Consider the following 20,812-nt stretch of genomic DNA (forward strand, 5'->3'; position numbering starts at 1 on the left):
CTATAATTCATTTCTTGCCTGACCTCTATCCATTCTTCTTCCCTGTTTTTATCTCCTGATTTACCACATTCTGCTCTTGACTGTGTAGAATTAGTCTTATGGGCTACCTCAAAATGTGAAAGTGGTTTGGTCAAGTCAGCATGACCAACTGTTTGAAGCCATGGCTTTTCTTCTTCAAATTCAGTATGTTCTGATTAAAGATGCTATTGAAAGCCCTCATTCCATTATTACTGAATTAAAATAGTAAGATATTTTGGTGCTTGATTCCACTTAATCGAATAGTCTTATTCTTGCTATTAAAAAGTCACACCAGAAAGAGGAGAGGGACTAGTGTAATATTCTGTTTCAAGATCTAAGATATTACAGAGCTATTACTTGAATAAAGCCACCATCCTGGGCCCAACTTTTGGGAAGCCAGACTCTGCCTGCCACAATTCAGGACAAAAGGTGAGTGATCACTGATGGAGGAGTAACACCTCCTTAAAAAAAATTTGGTACAACTGGCCTGGCTGGTAGCACCTCATAAGGGCCCCTTATGGGTTACAAGAGAAGACGGTCAATGGTTTTGAAGGTGGAAGGGGCTCTTTGCCCCAACGGCAGATAAAGCGGCAGAACCATCTTCTAGGAGAAGGGAAACTCTGATTACAAACCTCCACTGCCTTGTGGCTTATATCCACTACTGGAAAGGGCTTCCGGAGTCAACCTAGAGGCAAAATCCAGAGCCAGAATCCTCGAAGCAGTTTGTGACTGTGTACAACCACATTCTGGTAACTCCTGCGATCGTATAGGCTCTGCTGTTCCATTGGACTATTTCAGCGACATGGAGAAGGGGGATCTGCTGCTTAGTAACATCTAGCCTCCATATTAATCTACCCAGGCCTCATGTTGGAGAGGACACTGCAGCTTTTACCTGTTTCCGGAGCGCAATACCGTGGTCTTTTGAGATTGAAGGATGCCAATGCATTACTTGAGCAACTTTTCCTATTGCATCCAATCCAACTACAATTTTGAACCCAGTTTCAAATAATCTCCTGTGTTGCAATTGTAAATCCATATTCTGTTTTCTTTATACCTCTAATTTTAAATATCTGTTGGCTTTTACCAGCAACTCTCATGGACCGAAATCTTCCACAGCTATACAGTGATTCCCAAATTGTCTGCTTCTGTACTTCCTGCTACCATTTTGCTCCTGGGTAAATCTGCAATTTTATTGTGTGTTGATGATTTTCTCCTGGCAGCAGATGGTAGTGATGCTTGTATTGAAGAGTCGAAGTCTATTTTTGTACAGATTTAGCAGTCCATGAAGATAAACATAAACATTACAATGTTTTAATTCTCAGAGTCTCTGTCTGGGTTATTCAATTTCATGGGGGAAGTTTTATTTTTGTTGAGTGGGTGCAGGGTATTCTGCAATCATCATGTCCTCCCAGTGAAAAAGAATTGTGCTTTTCCTCAGCAAGGTTGAGGAAATTTGTGGCTTTTGGAGACTAACAACAATAGAAAAAAAATAAAAATAAAAGGCAACAGACATGTTATCAGCACCATGATTAAAAAAAAAAGAAAGAAATCACCACCACCAAGTTAAACACAACCATTGCATGAGCTAGGCCACACATCTGGATCTTCTTCAGCCTCAGTAACAAAAGTCTTTAAAGCTTTATGAAATTGCAGTAGAATTAAAGCTAAACTGATCTCTGGGGAAAGAAATTCCAAAACATAGGTGCCAGACAAAGTTTTTTACAGCAGTCTGGGCAGTTTAAAATGTCAGCATATTGTCCCCAACAATCTGGGTTCTCATGTTACCAACGAAGGATAGAAGGTTGAGTCAACCTTGAGCCCATCAGGATCAAACTCCAGGCTGTGGACAGAGTTTGCCTGCAATGCTGCATTTTAACCACTATGCCACCATTTAAATATTAAACAAATAATTATTTTTTATTTTAGTTTCACTCTTTCTCTCCTTTTTAATGAACATGTTCTTCATGTTGTTTACATTTATTGTTTTGTATTATTGTATTTCATCATTCTTATTACAAATTGCTTCAAGAGGGGATTGTGTGGGAAATGGTATAGAAATACATCTGATAAATAGATGGAAAATAATTGAGGTCTGAGACTGCGATTCTAAGCATATTTACAAGAAAGTACATCCCACTGAAGGGATTTATTTCTGAATAAGAACATTGAGAACTGATCTGGAAAATGAATAGAGGAATTGTGCTATTGTTGTCAGAAATCATGAAACATGAAATGAAGGACTTCTAGATAGTCATCAGCATGTCAAGATAACACCAGGATTCTCAGTAATGACTTGATTTACCAGCACATGTTGACAGAACTGAAATAGAGATGATATAAGTGCCAAGAAAAATATACAATCATCTCTGCAATTGCATAACAGAAGAAGAGTCAGCATTTATTTTGGGTACTTAAGTCTATCTTTTCATATAAAATTCACAGAATATGAAGAATTTATAATGTCTCATTAACAGATGTAATTAACTGCTAATTGTGGAACCTGTAAGTACAGCTCAATCTATATTGTACCAGTCTCAATGGAACTTTAAGTTGATCTTTGTTTTCAAACCTTTAATTAATTAAATTTGGACCTGGCTACCTGAGAGACCGCCTCCTGCCAATTACCTCCCTAAGACCGATTAGATCGCACAGACTAGGCCTTCTCCGGATCCCATCTGCCAGCCAATGTTGGCTGGTGACACCCCGGGGGAGGTCCTTCTCTGTTGCAGCTCCGGCCCTCTGGAACGAGCTCCCCATTGAGATCCGGATCCTTACTACCCTTCCGGCCTTCCGCAAAGCGACTAAGACTTGGCTGTTCCGGCAGGCCTGGGGCTGTTGAGTTGTCCAGCCCCACTTCAAGTTTGTGACTGTTGTGCAATTTTAAACTGTTGTTTTTATTTTTTTTATATCCCTCCCAGCTTTTACTGTAAGCCGCCCTGAGTCTCTTTTGAGAGTGGGCGGCATACAAAATTTAATTAATTTAATTTAATTTAATTAAGAAAGATCTGTGACTAGAATTGGCTGAACATAGTTTTCAGATGTCAGCAAAGGAAGAAGTTCTTATGCAACAATTATTAATATGAGGAAAATTCACAAATAATGTACAAAATGAAATCCATTAACAATTTGTATGGAGAGTTACTTAGCCTCCTAAAATGTCTTCTCATACCAAAATGTCTTTACATAATTATGAATGTAGATATATAATGCCTCATTACAGTTATTTTTAAAAAGTACCTTCTTTTACAATGCACATTTTAAGAATGTATTCCAGTATCTCTTGAGTAAAAGCTGCATAAAATGATAAATTTGTTGACTAGTAGCATAATACTTAAAAATTGACATTTTTTCTTTCACACATCTCTTTTTCTCTCTTATATACACATACATTCAGCTATCATTATGGAATCATTTTATTGGTATACATAAGAGGCAAAAATTCTACAAAATCCTATGTACCTACCATATTTTTCAGCGTATAAGATGCACCGGAGAATAAGATGCACCAAAGTTTTCAAGAGGCAAATTTTAAAAAAAGTTTTTGCACTTTGCAAACCTCCCGAAAATGGCCCGCTTTTCACGAAAATGGGCCCATTTTTTTTAAAGGAGGCATAAATAGCCTTTAGCAGGCTTGTAGAGTGCTCCTGGAAAGAGGGGGGGGGGCAAAATGAGCCAAAAGTGGCCCTTTCTTTGCAAAAACTGGCCAGTTTTTTCTCTTTAAAAGGGCATGGACAGGCTTTAGGAGACTTATAGAGTGCTCCTGGGGGCTGGGGGGGGGGAAATTGAGCAAAACATGGCATGTTTAGAAAGCTCTCTCTGAGAGCCTTCTAAAAGCTATGCATGGCCATTTTGGTGAAGGGGGTGGGGTTTCGGGAGGCAAAAATGCTGTATTTAGTGTATAAGACACACCCAGATTTTCAGCCTCTTTTTTGAGGGAAAAGGTTGTGTCTTATACTCAATACGGTAATTAGTGCTGAAATAGCAGACTAAGAAAATAACTGTTATTACTGTAGGACAGAGGACTTCAAACTTGGCAACTTTAAGACTTGTGGAAGTCCACAAGTCTTAAAGTTGCCATCTTTGGGGATCCCTGCTGTAGGAGATGATCAGGCTGAGCCCGAAGGAGGGATCAAACATGTCATCAGTATCAAGTCCCTTCATGCTCACAAGACATCTAACTCCAGCCCACCTAGAATTCCTTTCTATTTTTAACTCCCATGAATTTCCCTTGACCTAGCTCAGATTCTTGTAGAGAGCTTAAGCTTGTAATAAATCTTTATACTCATTTGAACTGCCTGAATTTCCTGATTTCCCTGGCATTTGGCAATTACATTCCAAATATCATAGCTTTCTTTTTTCAGGAAAAGAGCATTTCACATTGTTCATCTGGCATATTATGGTATATTATTCAATCTAAATGTTTTTCCACCTATAATTAAAAAAATATGAATAATTTATTATATTTATTAAATGTATCTTCTACCTTTACTTCAGGAAGTCGGACTGGTGTATTTAGCTTTCTCTCCTCTCTTTTTTTCCTGAAATTAGATCAAAGAAGACATTTTAACAGATATCACATAAGATAATAAACTTTGAAAAGTTTTGGCCCATTAGGGTAGTGGGATTAACCTCTCTAGGCTGTCAATGATTAATCTCCAAAGCAAAAGATGAACTGTGATGTCCTGCCAATAATGTTAAAGCAGCACCTTCCCTCTGATGCAAGCTTACCCATAAGATGGTCCCCATTCTCTTGATGTTTTGAAAAGTGTCTGTCAAGGACAAGTGAAATCGTCTTTTGGTTTCATAGCTCTGTTTTTATGGTTGTTATTGTTCTTTTACTCTTTTATTTTCATTTATTGTGGTACATTTATTATTGCTTTTAAAACGCTTGACGTATACACTATCCAGAGTCATTGGGAGTTGAGACATATATCTCTGCTTCTGCCTCTTTCTCAGACTCTATCTATCTATCTATCTATCTATCTATCTATCTATCTATCTATCTATCTATCTATCTATCTACCTACCTACCTACCTACCTACCTACCCACCCACCCACCCACCCACCCACCCACCCACCCATCTATCATCTATCATCTATCATCTATCATCTATCATCTATCATCTATCATCTATCATCTATCATCTATCATCTATCATCTATCATCTATCATCTATCATCTATCATCTATCTATCCAGTGGTGGGTTTCAAAAAATTTTCGAACCTACTCTGTGGGTGTGGCCTCCTTTGTGGGAATAGCTTGCCAGCCATGTGTTTCCTTTCTTTCTTTTTTCTTTCTCTCTTTTCTCTCTCTCTCTCTCTCTCTCTCTCTTTCCTTCTTTCTTTTTTTCTTTTTTCTTTCTTCCTTTCTTTCTCTTTCTCTTTCTCTCTCTGTGTGACTCTGTGACTCTGTGACTCTGTGTGTGTGTGTGTGTGTGTGTGTGTCAGTAGTGGGTTTCAAAATTTTTTGGAACCTCTTCTGTGGGTGGGGCCTGCTTTCCGGGTCCACTGGTGGAACCTCTTCTAACTGGTTCGGTATATTTGACGAACTGGTTCTACCGAACTGGTGTGAACTGGTAGGAACCCACCTCTGTATCTATCTGTCTATCTATCATCTAAACAAATAACATACTTTAGGAGTGAATTAGATTTTCAAACATCTGAATGACCACTAGATGGGAGCCAAAAATTAATAATGTTGTTTACCCATGCTTCATTCAGGAATTATTTGTTTTTTTATTGCATTGATATATGATAGCACTAGTTGTTGAAGAAGCACAGATGACACTTTAATTAAGCTCATATTGTAGAAAGTAATGAAGATGACCTTGACAGAGCTAGGCTAGACCCATAACTAAAGAAGCAAGGGGTGGGGAAGTCCAAAACAGGAAGGTATGCCAAGTGACTCAGACAGATGTCTCCTTAATCCACACGAGGGTTTCATTATTATACCCAGTCTCAATAAAAACAGTTTTAGCTTTCCTGTGGAGTTGATTTCTTGGTTTGATTTAGTTAGTTGGGCTGAAATCAATCTTGCAAGTCGCATTATGCTGTATCGCCTCCTCATTCTTTAGGTTCAGTGGAATAGGGACAGTATTGTTTAAGCCACCTCTGAATATTTTCTTTCTATTGTGGATTTAAAATGTGTTTCATTTCTTTTTCTGTCTATTTCCATAAAGATCAGCCTTCTTAGTCTCTAAGATAATTTGGATTCTATTTGGTTGAGAAATTTGGATACTAAAGGATTGTCCAATCAAACTTATCAAATATCTAAATATTCAATCAAGTGGTAATGTCCATTCAGTGATAGTAAAAAAATGCAATGACATGAACCTTTCTTTTGTATGCAAAAGATTACAGTTGAGTTCAAGAGTTAATTGATGTAAAATGGACTTGGAGAAGAATGGAATTAAACCTGATGTCAGCAGCACGCACAGCAAGGAATCAAAGCAGTCAAAATGGCAATCACAGTTGCATGGCTGAATAGCCATTTATACATGCATGGAACATGAAAACATGTACAAAAGAAGCTAAAATAAATCTGTCAGATGAATCATATTCTAAAATGGAGTCGGGGAACTACATATATTTACTTTAATATCTAGTCATCACTGAGGGAAAAAGCATGTAAATAGATTTTCTGACTAGGCTTTAGTTAAGAGAAAAAAGTTTTTGAATCAAACATGACATGTTGGTAAAACCGAGAACTGAATCAAAACTTCACAGAAAATATTTTTCTTCCCTCAAGAAAAGAAAAGCCAGTTTGCACAATTATTTACAAAACTGTTTACCTTTATTTTGGAAGGAGGAGGACATCCCCTAAAATATCAATATTATTCATAGAGATAATACAGGATGAAAATTAAATGGAAATTGAAGGAAACTCTTAAATGAGCTTAATTCCCAGGTTAATGTTTGACATTATTTTGCATGACAAACAATCCTGGGATTAGCAAACCTCTAGATAAGCAGAAGACAAATCAAGTTTTTATTCACTGAAAGAACCATTTAAACCATCAAATAACAGTAATTTGTCAATCTTTGTCACTAGTAAATGGCATATGAGAACAGTGATACTATATATCATCTATCCATCTTTGCTGATGAAAGAACAAATACTCTCACTGATTTTTTTTCTCTAGTAGAAAAAACCAGTAGAAAACTGGTTTGAACACATCTTGAATTTGAAGAAATGAAAATTTAGTGACACATTATATTATCACAGAAATGTGCATAATAGACAAAACATAATGCTTACCTATATTTCTATTGTACTCTATTCTTCCAGATGATATTGAAGATCCCACTCCACTTCTTACCTCATGAATTCATACTTTAACTAAGGAACAATTAAGTTCAAAATAGACAATAGCAAACCAGTTGTTTGCTCAAAAGTTTTGGTAATGCTAATTACCAAACTTTACCAAATAATGCTAATTACCAAACATTACCAATGTTAGGAAAGATTCAAGACAAAAGAGAAGGGGAGAGGAAAGGATGACATGGTTAGAAAGGGTCATCGACACAATGAACATTAATTTTTGCAAACTCCGGGAGACAGTAGAAGACAGGGAGCCTAGCAAGCTATGGCCTATGGGGTCACAAAGAGTTGGGCTTGATTTAATGATTGAACAACAACTGTCAGCTTCCACCTCATAGGTCGGACAACAACGCTGAGAAATTTCATGGAGGTTTTTTCCCCCAAACAATTGCAGTCTAGAAAAATAATTAAGAAATTTATCTGTAGTTGCTTTCACCAGCCCTAGGAAGAAAGTAATGGCAAACCATTCTGGAAAAACCTTGCAAGTAAACTGCAGGAACTTGCCCAGACAATCTCGAAGAACCGGACATGATTGAATAGAAGGAAAAAGCAGACTAGATCAGCAGCTTTCCCCATGTCCATTAGTTTAACAAAAGTGAGTACAAAGATAAAAAACTCCATTTCATTCCTACATTAGGCTATTAAGCCATTAAAGCATGAAGGCAACACAGGGATTTATTGGCAAGGTTTAGGTTTAATACAGACAACAAATAACTGGATTGAGCAACTTGTCAGAGTTTCATTTTGCTCGCTCTTGTTCAAATCTAGGTTTGTCCTTTTTAGTTACTCTTTTCTGCTTGATTCTTGTTGATAGATCTACTAAACATGCCTCTGTTTAATCTTTTTTTACCGATAATTTTAAGTGTTAGATTCCAAAATTGCCTTTATTTAACTGCAGGCATATTTAAATTAAAAATTCATACTTAAGAAACACATGTTGCATTTATATTATTTTCTTTCGATAGACATTGTATTTGTTCCAGCTAGTGTCTCATATAGATATTTCACCTTTCTTGACTTCTGTAAGGTTATGGTGTTATTGACTTTGGTATACATTACTAGGCAGTTAAAGAGAGACTATAGAAATCATTAGATGTGCATATAATTTCAATTTATCAAAGTTTTAAATATGCCAATATATATTGAGGTCAGAAATATTTTAAGTCAAAGCCTTGTGGGTTCTGCTTTGAATTTCAGTTATTACCCTTACCTACAATTCTGAAACCCAAAAAGTGTAAAATTATCTACTGTTACCTACTTTTATGTCAAGAATCTTTAGAAAGTAATGAATTTTGCATGACTGCAATGCAAAAGCAGAGATCATAACAGGTTTGACTGAAAGATTCATGAATCAGAGAAAACCTTTTTACAAACTTGGTCTGAATGTGTAATGAAACCAAGGCCAACTTAATTTTGTATGATTTCAGTGTTCAAATTTAGATGAATGTGAAAGTTCTTATATCTTTCTTTTTAAGTGTAGGACATTGTACTGTAGAGAATCAAACTAGGGACACAGTCACATAACAAGTTTTCTTACTGTATTTCACCAAAATGAATCAGAAATATACATGAGCTCGACAAGGTAACTGATGACTGATCTTTGCATGGTAAAATACATGCTTTTATTTCTTACCTCAGGAAGCTAGCATTTAGCTAAGGAAAAACTAAGTTCAAGACAGACCATAGCAAGCCAGTTGCTTGCCAAATTGCTAGTGATATCCCTTAGTTCCCATAAGGACTAGAATAAATTTTCTCAGTGATAATTACTGTTGTATTTTACGAATCAGAAGCATCCCCTTATATGGGATATTTGTTTATCTAGGAAATGCTACTTTGTGAATATAACCTAAAATTGTTGGGCAATGTTGGGCTTCAAGGTTCAGTAACTGTGATCTAGACAACAGATTTCCTGATGTTTTGCCAGCGGCTGTGCTGGCATTTTCAGAGGGAAGGTGAAGATTTTATTACCAGAAAGCCACTGGATATGAACAAACTGGTTGCAAAGCAATGTAACTAGGAAAAAGCTTTTGTACTTGTGACTATATAAGCTTTGCTTATAGTGATGAAATTTAAAAGCAGACAAACCATTTGAAATAGCAGACCTGGTGAGCTCTCAAATGCAATTGTTGGATTTCCAATTTTGCTAGTACTAAATTCATGCTGTGCCGTTTTTGTGTTTAATTTTATTTTTAAACTGAGTGACATTAGCAACACATTTTCCTGGATACATGGATACATTTGTCCTAATTTAATATTTTTACCTGCTAATTTTGGAGTATTCCAAGAAGATAGAGTTAGAAGTCCTGTTTGTTTCTCTGAATATTTAAGAACTATACAGAAAGAACTCTTACCAAGAAGTAGTTTCACGGGCTCTGAGAATAGTGAGTGTGGGAAGCCTCCCCTTCTAGGAGAATGAAATATTTTGAGGAATATTAAAAAGGCAAGATATTATATATCTCCCAGGGGAGAAATGGAGAAACACTATCTTAAACCAGCCCCAGTCTCCCTGCTCCCAAGCAGAAACTGAGGAGGCCAGTCTTTAGAAATGCAGATTTGTAATCCATTCAAGACAGGATATTTCAAAATTGGCAGAATTGGCAGAATTGTAAGATTAGAAAGTAGCCCAAGATCCAACACAGGACAAAAGCCATTAGCCACAATATGAATTGCCTAGCACCCTTTCAGAACACAAGCCCCTTCATTGCAGTCCAAACTTTAAAGTCACAGAAATGTGGGAGCTCAGATAAACAATAAGCCAGAGGTTGACCAGATTAGCTCAGACAAGTACCTAGGATTTGCATTATCTCTTTTGCCTATAGAGCCAACTATGACCCCTACATGACCCCTAAATGGCCCCATAGGAATCTGACAAGAGCCAATAGAATATTAAAGGACATGTTTTTGCACAGGAACAGGAAGCTCAAATATAAAGCCCAAAGAAGGTATAAAAACCCACCTACTCTCAACTCCATTTTGTCAGCTGCCCAGAATCACCTGTGGTTCCGCTTCATCAATAAACTTTTCTTTCCAATCAGCCTTCATGTTTCCAGTGTCTTTCTCCCAGCTTGGAACTGAATCAGATGGATTTTTCTCCCAACATGAGGAATAGTGGATTTTGCATCTTGGAGCGAAGGGAACGGACGCGACAACGGGTATGTAAAACAGCAACCTTTATTAAAAGCAGAGTGACTACGATTCATCCTGGCGTGGTTCGCACCAGACATTTATACTTCCGGATTCGAACGAGGAACCAACGGGCGTCGAGTAGCTCGACCAATCGGGGCGAGGATTGAACCGGCTCCGCCCAATCAAAAGGGAGTCCTTATTCCCGCGCTGGTATTCAACACCCCTCCCCCCCTAGTCAAAGAGTTCCCTAGGAAGGGCAAACATAGTCTTGTAAGTAGGCGGGACGGTGACGTTCTCGTCCCGACCTTCGTGGCTCCCCGGCGGTTGTCGTCGGGGGAGGAAACGCCGGCGGAGGTGTGTCCGTGGCAGGGCGGTGAATCTGCGACGCGGCCCCGTGAGATGGCGCTGGCCCCGGGTCCCGTGCCCGATGTCCATTTGTCCGGGGTGGCGTCTCCGCGGCAGCAGGAGTGTCCGACAGTGGCCCCGTGCAGTCTGGTTGGGGTGTAGGTTCAGAGTTTCGATAAGGACTTAGGGGAAGGGGGTGGCCGAGTGAGGCACGTCTGTCCGAAAAGTTCGTATCGGCTTGCCCCCTATTCCCCGGGTGGAAACAGTCCAATGGGGGGGAGGTCATCAAAGGTGGCTCCTGCTGAGAGTGGGTGTCTAAGGGGCTCGGGCCGTCTGTTTCCGCGGGGAGGCGTCGCCTTAACTGGTCCACGTGGCGCCTCCATTGTGTTCCGTCGGCCAGACCGACCCTAAAGGAACAGGGGCCAGTCAGAGCTGTGATGGTTGCGGAAACCCACCGTGGGTCCCCAGAAAAGGAGCGGGCCCATACAGGATCCCCTAACTTAAACGCATGGGAAGGGAGGGCCCCCAGGTTGCTCGGTAGATCCCCTGCATAAAGTGGATGGAGCCTGTCTAGGGGGGTTCGCAATCTTCTACCCATCAAGAGCTCCGCGGGACTTTTATTAGTCGTTGGGCAGGGTATGGAGTGCTGGCTCAAGAGGTATGCCGCCACTCTTTCTTGCCAGTCGCCCTGGTCCATGCGGCCCAAAGCTTCCTTGGCTGAGCGAACTGCGCGCTCCGCCCGGCCGTTACTAGCTGGGTGATAAGGGGCTGTGGCTGCGTGTCTGATTCCTTGTTCGACCAGGAATTCTTGGAACGTGGTGGAGGTAAACTGGGGCCCATTATCTGAGACTATCACATCCGGTAACCCATGGGTGGCGAACATCTTACGAAGGGCCCTCACTGTACTCTCTGCTGTGGTGGAGGTCATGATTACCAGCTCCACCCACTTGGAGTAAGCATCGACTACTATCATAAAATTTCGGCCGTGGAAGGGGCCGGCAAAGTCAATGTGTAAACGGGACCATGGGCCTCTAGGGATTTCCCACTCACGAGGGGCGGCTGTGGGGGGATTCGGCCTAGAGTTTTGGCAGATCCTGCAACGGCCTACGTAGTCTGCAATTTCCGAATCTAGCAATGGCCACCACACGTAGCTACGGGCTAAGGCTTTCATTCGCGCTATGCCAGGGTGGTTTTTATGAAGTGCAGGCAAGATTCGTGCCCGCAAGGCTGTGGGGATCACTACCCTATCCCCCCAGACAAGACAACCCCCGTGAAGGGCAAGTTCGGCTTGTCGTGCTTTAAATGGTCGGAATCCTTCCGCTACCTTTTCCGTGGGCCACCCCCTCAAAACCCATGAAGCTACTTGGGATAGGACGGGATCAGCCTTTGTACAAGCTGCGACGTCCGCGGCAGAGACGGGGAGGTCGGATTCGGCGATGGACAAAATAGAGAGAGCGGGCACATGGGCTGTGTCCGTCTCTGGCAAAGGGCAACGGCTCAGGGCGTCTGCGTGCCCTAGCTGCTTACCCGGACGGTATAACAGCGTATACGAATACGCCGTTAAAAACTCCGTCCAGCGTGTCATGCGGGGAGACAAGATGGAGGGGGTTGGCTTGTCGCCTGCCAGTAATCCCAGAAGCGGCTTATGATCCGTGATAAGAGTGAAATTCCTACCATAGAGGTAGTCATGGAAACGCTTAATGCCGGACACTGCAGCCAGGGCTTCTTTATCGATTTGGCTGTAGTTCCGCTCCGTAGAGGAGAGTGTCCGGGAATAGAAAGCTATGGGGGCTTCTGAGCCGTTCGGGAGGACATGGCTCAGGACCGCCCCTATGCCATAGGGAGAGGCGTCGCAAGTCAAAACTAGGGGCATCCTATCGCTATATTGGATTAGGACTGCCGACGAGATCAAAATGTCTTTTATAGCCGCGAACGCGTGCGCTTCACGGCTACCCCATTTCCAGGCCGCTGACCGGTCAAGCAGTCGGTGTAGCGGCTCGGCTAGCGACGCCTTATGGGGTATAAAGGGGGCATAGAAGTTTAAAAGCCCCAGGAACGCCTGCAATTCCGCCCTAGAGGTGGGTGTAGGTGCGTTTTTGATGGCGGCAATTTTGGAAGGAGTGGGGTGGATGCCTTGGGCATCAATGAGGAACCCTAAGAATTCTACTTTAGGAACGGCAATTTCGCATTTGCTGCGCTTTAGTTTCAATCCTGCCTCCCTAAAACGTGTGAGAACCTCCCGCAGTATTTTTAAAAGTTCCGAGTGGTTGGGGGCTGCGACCAGGACGTCGTCGAAGTAGGGAACGACGCCTGGGAGCCCGTGGAGCAAACGCTCCATGAGGCTCTGAAAAATCCCCGGGGCCACCGAAACGCTGAATTGGAGGCGGCGGCAACGGAAAGCCCCGCGGTGAGTGACGATGGTCTGGGCTGTAGCCGCGTCGTCGTCTACGGGAAGCTGCTGGTAGGCCTGTGCCATATCTAGCTTTGCGAAAATGCGGCCTTGCCCTAAGGAGTGGAGTAGGTGTTGCACTACGGGGACCGGATATGGGTTAGCCTGCAGGGCCAAATTAATGGTCGACTTATAGTCGGCACATATTCTCACCGATCCGTCGGGTTTGACCGGGATGACTATGGGGGTTTCCCAACGGGCGTGATCTACGGGCTCGATTACCCCTTGCTCTATAAGCTTATCAAGCTCAGCGTCCACCTTTGCTCTCAATGCGAAGGGAACCCTGCGTGCCTTCAGCCTAATAGGAGCGACCTGGGGGTCGAGGCAGAGGGAAATGGGGGTGCCCTTATAACAGCCCAATTCCCCATCGAACACATCTGCGAACTCACCTAGAACGCTATCTACGGCAAGGGGGACTACCCTATGCACCCCCTCTATGGTGAGGCCCAAGGCGGGGAACCAATCCAACCCAAGGAGAGCGGGCAGATCGTTCCTGACGATTAGAACTGGGAGTTTCCCCTTAAAGTCTCCATATTCCACCCGGATGTGGAATATTCCTGCCGTGGGAATCCCATTTCCCTGGTAGTCTAGGAGGGAGACCCCGACGGGGCGCAATTTGCTCTGGGAAACCCCGGGACAGAGGCGTGAAAACAGGGCCCAAGATAGTAGAGAACGGGAAGACCCGGAGTCCACCTCCATTTGGCAAAGCTGACCTTCGAGTCGGACGGCGGTGCTGATTTTGTGATTGCCGGCGGGAACGTGGGAAGCCTGGTAGACCACGCAGTCGGCGCTGGAGGGCTGATAGGTTGAGTGGCAGTCCTCAGCTCGCCTTGCGGGACGTGGCTGTTGGCGACGTTGCGGTGCCTGGCGCTGGTCGCTGGGCTGCAAGAACGATGGGGCTGGCACGAGAGCCCGGCAGACCCTGGCGAGGTGTCCTTCTCCTCGGCAGCGGCGGCAGACGGCGGAACGGAACGGGCAGGATGCGCGGCTGTGGCGGCCGCCGCATCCGCGGCAAGGTGCGTTTGAGACTGGCTGAGCGGGCGTTGGTGGTTGCTGGTGTGGCCTCCGCTTCGGCTGCGTCCTCATTTGTCCGACGGTTTCCTCCTCCTCGTCTTCAGCAGGAGAGAGGTCGTCGACGAGGTTCGTCTGGATGGAAGGCCCCGCGGCGGTTTGCGCGGGGGGTTTCAGCTGGAGGCGTTCGATGTCGGCCGTGGATTGTTCGGAGAGCTCCGCTGCTCGCGCGGTCTCCACAGCTTGCACCAGAGTGATTTTGTGGTTCCGGAGCATGCAGCTGCGCAAATGCACGTCGCGGACCCCGCATACAAACTGCTCCACGAGGTTCTCCTCCAGGTCTGCAAAATCGCACTGGGCGGCCACTGTGCGCAAAGCCTCTAGAAACTGGCTGATGGATTCGTTAGGCTTCTGCACTCGGCGGCGGAAGGTGAAGCGGCGTGCGATCAGAGAGGGTGAGGGTGCGTAGTGGTTCCTCAGCCTGGACATCAGCTCGTCCCACCCAAGTTTGTAGGCTGGCCTCGGGGCGGCCAGAGCTCTCGCAGAGGCGAACATGGAAGGCTCACAGCAGGACAAGAAGAAGCTGCATTTCTCCTCGTCGGTCTGTGCCTGGTTCTTCGATGCGATTAAGTAGCACTCGAAACGCTACATGAAGCCGTCCCATGACTCTCCGGCGGATCCGAATGGCGCGAAAGGGGGAAGCGCTGTTGCCATCGTGGTGTGGAGCCAGAGAGGGGGAGGAAGAGGGCGGAGGAAAATCTGCGTTCGCTGCCGGAGTTCTCAGCCTGAGGATAGCGTTCGTGCTTGTTCAAACGCGGTGGCAGCTGGCTCGTTCTTCTCCATGGTCGCGGGAATCAGTATCCCACCTTCGTCGCCAGTTTTGCATCTTGGAGCGAAGGGAACGGACGCGACAACGGGTATGTAAAACAGCAACCTTTATTAAAAGCAGAGTGACTACGATTCATCCTGGCGTGGTTCGCGCCAGACATTTATACTTCCGGATTCGAACGAGGAACCAACGGGCGTCGAGTAGCTCGACCAATCGGGGCGAGGATTGAACCGGCTCCGCCCAATCAAAAGGGAGTCCTTATTCCCGCGCTGGTATTCAACAGTGGAAACTTAGAAATCAGTTTGGTGAAAGAGTGGCTACTCTCAGGAAAATTCTTGATGAAGTCTAAAGCTTTACATAATTATATCTTAGCAAAATACAAACAGCTTAGTCTCTGCTGTGCCTAAGTGGGGAATGCAGAAGTCCTGAGTATTTAAGGCTGCCGCAGAAGACATGTTCCTTGCTGCAACTAGAATGTATGTTGTTTGTAGAATAGAAAAGGCAACTGAACAATTGTTCTTTTAGTCTGGATTATGATAATGATGGAGGCCTGCTGCTACAGGGGCTCAGAGATGGATGTTTGAGTTCTTTTAACAACTTTACTCTGTGACAGACCAATTTAAAAGGCTGTTTTACATCTCATGCAGCTATTTTTGTGGTACTTGGAGATTTATTGTGACTGACTGAATTTAAAGGGTCCCCCCCCAAAAAAAAAAGTGGTAAGAATGAGGCCTATATTGCACTATTGGTGTTTCGCAAGTATTTTATGGCATATGGTGAACATTTAAGTCTGCACACTCCCTTACCTTATCATTTTGATCTGCATTTCTTTTTCTAAAACCTAAATGTCACAAACCGCATCTCTAAAAACATGGGTTTCAGTCAATGTTTTGGTTATGAATGGGCAAATCAGGTAGATTCTCAATGTGTTCCCAAACTATTTCTATGCCATTTTTAATAACACATTTTATCCTGGTGGATGGTACTCTTCCAAGATTTAAGCCAAAATCTTTTCCACTTATACCCATGTCTTCCATCATAACTATAATATATCATAACAAGCAATAACTGAATGTAACTCTACTCATGCAAAACATATGCACCATGTTTGTCTTTAAACAGGATTGTCCCCTATACATTTCCTTCTCACCATTGTTCTTTTTGATAAGTTACATTAGCTTTCTTTTTTTGTTAGCTTTTTCATTCTGCTTTGTTTATGTCTGTTTTTGAAATAACTATGTTATAAACAATGCATTTAAGAGGTAAAAAACGGGAAGGGAAACCCCCTGGGAGAAATATCTATATTATTTTAGTGAAGATAAGTTTTAAAAGCAAAGAGAAAAATAGACAGGAAATGAGATTAGTGAAAACATTATTTTGTGTCAGCTCACTGACAAAGACTTATATTTTATAGCAGTCTTTTTTTTCCTCGCCTCTCTTTTCTTTCCTGCCTATATGGACTTTTGTACCAACCTCCATCTATGAATTTTAGTTGTCTGGTATCATATAATGATCAGAATGTAAAATGAAAAGGTCATATAAGCCAATCTAATTTCTAGAATTCTGAATGAACTGCCATGTACCTTAAGTTATTGTAAATTAGGACAATGCAGATCTTTTAAAATTAAAATACAGTTTAATTCAAATGAAGTTCCTTTCACATGTGTACTGCATAGATCCATATTGGAACAGCATATACATGCAAAAATAATTCTTTGAATTTTGAATATATGTTTCTAATTTTCTCTTGAATAAATAGATTTCAAAGACAACAATTTTAGATTATATGTCTAATTAAAATTTAAAATTGCTACATATAAAAAAAAAATCTGTTTTACCCCTTTTTAACCTCTCTTCATTTTTGAAATAAATAATATAAAAGCTTAAATTAAGTCTTGGAATTGACTTGGAATTGGTAAATTGAGATAGGGTGAGAAAGCTAAGCTACACAGGGATTTTTTTTTCTGTTTATAGTTTTTTTTTTTCAATTTTCTCTTCCCTCTAATATAAGGCTATCCTATATTAAGGACCAGCTAAATATGTGTATCTATTAAGTTTATATTAATAAATTAATTTTCAGTAGTTGAAACACAAGCTACATTTACACTAATTAAAATGCTTGGCGAAAGGAAATTTAAGATGCATGAGCAATACAAATGGGTGTAAAGATTTATTGCAAGCTTAAGCTCTTTACAAGAATCTGAACTACTAACAATCAAAACAATTTGGTGGTAGACAAAAATCAAAGGAATTCAAGTTGGACTGGACCGGATTGGAGTTAGACTTAGGCACGAAGAGACTCAAGACTGATGAGGTGTTGGACAACTCTGTCAGGCTCAGTCTGGTCACCTCCTACAATTATTATATTGAATAATACAATTTAAATTAAATTAAATTCTTAATATTCTAAATATCTATTTATTTGAAATAGTTCTTCACCTTTCAGAGCATGATTCCTGACATGCCACTTGATGATCAAGCATGATATCCAAAAATGAAAGCTCTTCATTACATACCCATTCTCTAGTAAATGGAGATAGGATGCCTACATGCCTATCTGTTATTCATTCCCAAGTAGTGTCAAAAGAAAATCATAGGATACAGTGTAAAACTTTGATGTAGACTTCTCAAGATATATACTCAGTGGAAAAATGTTTAAGTACTCTTGATTTTTCACCAAGTTCAACTCCTAAGCATTCCTGTGCTTTCTCTCTCTCTCTCTCTCTCTCTCTCCCCCCCCCCAATTGGCAAAAAAATTTGGATTGAAGATTGTGCCAAATTTGTGCCAATTTAATCAAGAAATTAAATTTCTGTTCCAAGCTTTCAGCCCTCCAAACCTTGTCCAATGTCAATGAAACTGTATATTGGACCTTCTCAACAGCATAATTTTCTGTCAGGGATTTGAGGTGACCTAGTAGGTCTTTTCAATTTTGAAAAGTATGCATGCGTTTATAGCCACAGGCTGCAAGTTAAAAAGAAGTAATTATATAGAACATTTAAAATGTCAGAGGTTCTTTGAACCACTACTTGTCATACTTTGCCAACTATGAACAAACATTTGAAAGAATGGCTTTGTTTTTAATTTGGCAGAAGCTGTTGAATAAACTCCTGGAAAGAGACTTAACTTCTTTCCAATCCAAAAATGTGTTCCAATAAACTGCTATTCCTAGCCTTATCAGTGGACATTTTATTTGTTCAGAGCAAAGGGGAGTCATTTAGAAGTAGCTTGGGTTTTTTTATCAATATAAAAAGCCGTCTATATTTTAGATAATATTACCTCAGAATCTCCAGTTTTACTGCAGTATGTATATGATTCTATATGGCAGCACATAAAGAATGAAAGAACGAGGTTCAACAAGTAGTCAGTGTTTTTTCCAGATGGAAACTTACTTCCAACTTTTGGTCCTCAAATTCAAAATTTGTTTTAAGATTCCAACTCTCTGAAGAAAAATAGTTGGACATATGTGACACTAAAGGATGGCATAATTTCTCTACAGAGAAATTAGTTCTGTCATTCTTTCAAGCCCTACTTGTTTCCACTGAGTTCACATCAGTCATCTTTTAATTGTTCAACCAAAACTTCATTTGCATTTTTTCTATGTATATTTTTCAATTTTAAGCATATTTGTGCTTACTTCTCCCTATGTTCTTTTGTACACCAATTAATGTATATATTTCCCAAATCATGTTTTTTTTTTTCAGAAAGTTCAGATGTTTGTCTTTTTTAAATCAACCACATCCCCAACTGAGTACAAAAAACTGAAAGCTACAGTGGTGCTATTCAGCCAGTTCTATCTAGTTTGGGTAGTGGTGGCAGTGGGAGGCTCTGCTCACCCGCCCAGACATCATCATGTGCTGTTTATGATGTTCTGTGCATCAGCGGACTCTCACATTTGTGAAGTTCCCCCAAGCTTCATATAATCCCTGACCTCCAGTCCTTCCGACGTGCCCTAAAAAGTTGGCTTTTCCAGCAAGCCAGCCTGGCCTGAACAAAACAAAATAAATTATTTATTATTGTTAATTTTAATTGATTTTTTTTAAAAAAATGTTATTGTTAATCTTAATTGGGTTTGTTTTTGGGATATTATATGTAATTTTTTAAAAACTTTTGTAATATGTGTTTTTTTTAATGTTGTACGCCGCCCTGAGTCCTTGGGAGCGTGGCACGACAAAACCACGCTCGTCAAAATAGCGGTGATAAAATTGCATCGCTAAAGCCGCGACATCATCACCGCGCATCATCACCGCCGCGACAACAGCACGCCGACAGAAGGGAACTTTAAAACAGCGTGGTGGCAGAAAGCGGATTTAAATTAAGGTAAGGGTGAGGATTAGGTTTAGGGGTTTGCTTTAGGTTTAGGTTTAGGTTTAGGTTTAGGGTTAGGGTTAGGGTTAGGTTAGGGTTAGGGTTAGGGTTAGGGTTAGGGTTAGGTTTAGGGTTAGGGTTAGGGTTAGGGTTAGGGTTAGGGTTAGGGTTAGGGTTAGGGTTAGGGTTAGGGTTAGGTTTAGGGTTAGGTTTAGGGTTAGGTTTAGGTTTAGGGTTAGGTTTAGGGTTAGGTTCAGGGTTAGGTTTAGGGTTAGGTTTAGGGTTAGGTTTAGGATGCTGAGTGCTTCGGAAGGTGCAGATTTGCCCTCTGCAATTTTGTCATCGCAGTAGGGTCGCGTTTTTCCTTAGCACTTCGAACGGCGCGGATTAGTCTTCACGCTTATGTCTCCGCGGATAAGGGCTTCGCGGATTTGTGGTGGAACCCTTGGGAGAAGGGCGGCATATAAATCCAATAAACCAAACCAACCAAACCAAGTAACGAAGGCAAGTTGATTTCATCCCTGGAAAGCGAAATTATGTTTTGGTCACCAAGCAAAGTGTAATATTGACTAGTGTATATTAAAATAAGAACCCTTTCCCTCCAATCCTTACTTATCTCCAAGGTTATTAAGGAATCTAATATTTAGGATTTCTGGTACAGATTGATCTGATCGGTTCTGTTTGGACCAAAGGGAATTCACTGCCTAGTTTTCTATCATTTTTTTTAATTGCTGTCCCATTAAACAGTTAAAAAGCAAAGAAATATCTGGGAACAAGTCAGAGGCAAACCACTTCCATATTGGGCCTAAAAATTAAATACTCATGCCCATATAGTCATCAAACATCAGGTTTGGCTTCAAATGCTCAGATGTATTTCTCAGCTTAAAAAATGAATGCCTGCAACTATTTTGGGAGACAGTTTTTAATAAGAATTTATATATGCATGTAGATTAATAGGTTGAATGCTGGAGCAGAGCAAAATACATTTCTGTATGTTTAAAAGGGATACAGATCAGAGATGAGGGTTAATTATTTTTCTATCATTTTTGTTGATAGATATTGTACAAAAAGAAGTTTGGTACTAGGCACAGGCTGTTTTAATCAAATTCTCTGTTGCATTCCATCCTAAGTACAAGAATTTTGATAAAATAGAAATCAAAGTTTTGCAATCATCTTAAGTGTTCAGAGTCATTCAAATTTTCCAATTCCTGTCTCTGTATACAGCAGTCTAGATTAAGAAAAAAATGCTTATGAATTCCATCGTGCTCTCCAGATTAAAAGCAATTTATTTTATGTTATGCTATTTTTATCCTTTCCTAGTTAAATTTAGGCTGAGAAATGCAACAAGACTGAATGGAGATTTCCTTGTACCTTATACATAGTACATTGCCCTTGTTGGTACATT

The sequence above is a fragment of the Thamnophis elegans genome, chromosome 10 (assembly GCF_009769535.1).
Source record: "Thamnophis elegans isolate rThaEle1 chromosome 10, rThaEle1.pri, whole genome shotgun sequence".
Classification (NCBI taxonomy): domain Eukaryota; kingdom Metazoa; phylum Chordata; class Lepidosauria; order Squamata; family Colubridae; genus Thamnophis; species Thamnophis elegans.